We start from the raw sequence: 3,522 nt of genomic DNA, 5'->3' as shown, positions 1-3,522 counted from the left end.
CTTGCTTGCTGAAACTGAAGAAGACCTGAAACACTTGCCACAGAAGGTCAAGGACTGTAGCCTTCAACATGGATTGAAGGTCAACATCAAGAAGACAAAGATTCTCACCACTGGGCCAACTGACAGCACCAGCATAGATAGAGATTGAGTCTGTTAGCAATTACAGCTTTCTTGGCTCCACAAGCAGCACTCTTAATACCAGCAGCAGGAAATCAAAAGACTTAATTGCATTGGGGAAAATCTGCTGTCACGGACCTCTTTAGAGTGCTGAAGAGCAATGATGTCAGTCTCGATACAAAGGTGCGCCTAATCCAGGCCATGGTTTTGTCAATTACTTGTTATGCTTCAGAAAGTTGGAAAATGGCTAAGTATGACAGAAGAAGAATAGATGCCTTTGAGTTGTGGTGCTGGAGAAGAGTCTTGAACATATGGACAACCAAGTAAACAAATAAGTCTGTCTTGGAGAGGGTGAAACCAAGTCTCTCCTTGGAGGCTAGGATTTTGAAGCTTACTTACCATGGACATGTGGCCAGGAGAGATCAGTCCTTGGAGAAAGACATGGAAGGGTGCATGGACAGCACAAGAGAGGGAGATCCCAGATGAGATGGATTGATACAGTAACTGAGGTGATGGGGGCTGGTGCGTCAGAATTAGGGAGACTGGCTCAGGACAGGGAAGGGTTCAGAGATGCATCACTATGCATTGAAGGTGACTCAACCAATAACATTTTTTTAATTTTTATTTTTATTTTATTATTTTTGTGTGCGTGTACCGTCAAATCAGATCTGACTGGTACAGGAGGAGATTGTCCCTCCTTCCCCGGCAAAGCATCTGGTGGATTTGAACCGTTCGCCTCTGGGATTGTTGTTGCAGCTCCTACCAATAACATTTTATAAGAGGTTTGGAAGCAGGAGTGCCATTCAATTCCTAAACAATATGCCTCCAGGAACTCTATGAACTTTGATAAATGTCGATAGTTGTAGAGGGGCTTCGGGTCTTTTATTCATAGGGTCACTATGAGTTGTGCTCAAAGTGAAGGCAATCAACAACAGCAGCAACAACAACAATAATATATGAGACCTGTGGCAGGCTAAAAAGAAAGGAATGAGGAAAGTTTTCATTATACGTCTTTCCTTAGTACATCTGTTGTGGTGAGTCTTGCAGTTGGAACCGACTCATAGCTGACCCTCCAGTGGGTTTCTGGAGGGAGTAAATCACACCAGGGGAGAGTGAGTGCCCATCCTCCTGCTGAGTAGCTAATGGATTCAAATTACATGCTTGTGGGATTGCAATATAATTTCTTACTACTAGATTCTTGCCATATCTACAATATTCCATCTATGTCTGTATAACATCGCATTGTAAGTTTATTGCAATGTCCATATTCTCATATTTCATGAGTTACTTATATTTTTTCCTTCTGGGGCTTGCCTATTTAGATCCTGTCATTTTTTTCTATTGACTTGTTCATACATATTCTTCCCCCCCCCATCTGTAATCTTTGTGAAGAATTCTTCCATTTTCCATATATAGCAATTTCACCCTCACTTTGTTTTTGGTGTGTTAAATTTAAGGTTTGATAAATGTTACTGTTGTTGTTTTTTTTTTTTTTTAGAATAAACACCTTTAATACATGCGCTAAAATGGGAGGGAGGAGATTCATTTTCCTTTCCGTGCCTTGATTTTCCTCAGATAGAATTCCAGCTCCTTGCCCTCCAGCACATAGCCATCTGCGAGGCCACACTGGCCTGGCCAGGAAGCAATACTTAGAAGAAGCTTGCCCTGTTGGAACTGCTCCTCTAGAAGACTGCGGATTTTTGCACTTCTTTTCCTTTTGTTGTATTTTTTTCTGCATTTTCTTTAATCACTTTTTGTTTAAAACCTCTTCCTCCTCAGGAGGCAGCTTAGCCCCCTTCTTGCGACCCAGGAACAGTGCATGGTGGGACTCGTACCACTGGTGGTACTGTGTGCTGTAAATGAGCACGATGCAGTTCTTCACTAGGGTCTTGGTTCGGACCAGCTCATGATTGAAGGCATTGCAGACAACATCAATTATCCTTGCTTTGGAAGTACAGCATTCAGAGCCCCAGGAGAAGTTCCCCACACCCAGTCTTAGGGCACTGTATTTTTTCTTTTTTTTTAATGCACTTTTTATTTCTGTCTTAAAGTCTCTACAAAACACCTACCAGCAGTTGGCATTGTACTTCTTGTTGCCTCATCTCACACAAACTGTGTATATGGCAGAGGCCAATCTTAGTGTTGGCAGCTGGGCGTCCCAGCTCACGCTTCCACTTCTTATAGTAGGGCTTTCTCTTGCTCGTGGTCTTGTGTCAGTTGTCCTGGGAGATGCCCATCGTTCCGTGCTGCCTGGAAAGAGCTGTTCTTGTTTTTAGGAAAAAGTTTTCAGTTTCTGTAGCCTTCAATATGGATTGATGCTCAGTATCAAGAAGACAAAGATTCTCACCACTGGACCAATTGGCAGCATCAGGATGGATGGTGAAGAGATTAAGATTGTTCACAGCTTTAGTTTGCTTGACTCCACAGTCAACATTCTTGGCACCAGCAGCCAGGAAACTAAAAGACGTATTGCGATGGGAAAGTCTGCTGTCAGGGACCTTTCCAAAGTACTGAAGAGCAATGGTGTCACTCTGCAGACTAAGGTGCACCTGATACAGGTCATAATCGTTGCAATCAGTTGTTATGCATCAGAGAGTTGGGCAATGACTAAGGAGGATAGAAGGAGAATTGATACTTTTGAGCTGTGTTGCTGGAGGAGTATTGAATGTACCATGGACTGCTAAGAAAACAAAAAGGTTCATCCAGGGTGCTCCTTGGAGGCAAGGATTCTGAGGCTTTGTCTGACATATTTTGGACATGTTGCAAGGAGGGACCAGTCCTTGGAGAGAGACATCATGCTTGGTAGGGTGGAGGGACAGCACAGGAGGGGAAGGCCCTCTATGAGGTGGATTGATTTAGTGACTGAGGTAATCGGGATGGGAGTGTCAGAGACAGTGTGATTGGCACAGGGCAGAGCAGGGTTTAGGGCTGTTGTACATAGGGTTGCTATGAGTCACAAGCAACTCGATGGCACATAACAACAACAACATTGCCTAGTAGAGGGAACGCTGGTGGCCTAGTGACAAGAAGCTGCTCTGCAATCTTAAAGATACATGATTAAAGGCCACCAGATTCTCCAAGGGAGAAGGATGGGCAACTTCCTCCTGTGCGAGTAACTGCCTCTGAAAATCCACCAGAGGGTCAGATATGGATAAGTTCCGACTTGGCAGTACACACAACAACAATTGCCTAGTGGATCAGAAGTTGCATTGCCAAATCAAAGGCAGACAGTTTACATCCACTAGCTGATCTATAGGACAAAGAGGGGCAATCTCCTCTCATACAATTTACTGCTTCTGTAAATCTACTGAAGGTTTCAACTATGAGTTGGTTCCAACTTGAGAACAGCAATGAGTTGAATTTTTAAGTTGATGAATTAAAAAAGAATTCGTTTTTTTGTCCTAG

Source organism: Elephantulus edwardii, unplaced genomic scaffold (genome assembly GCF_000299155.1).
Source record: "Elephantulus edwardii isolate Elephantulus edwardi_28Jun2011 unplaced genomic scaffold, EleEdw1.0 scaffold00054, whole genome shotgun sequence".
NCBI classification, from domain to species: domain Eukaryota; kingdom Metazoa; phylum Chordata; class Mammalia; order Macroscelidea; family Macroscelididae; genus Elephantulus; species Elephantulus edwardii.
This window is presented reverse-complemented; position numbering follows the sequence as displayed.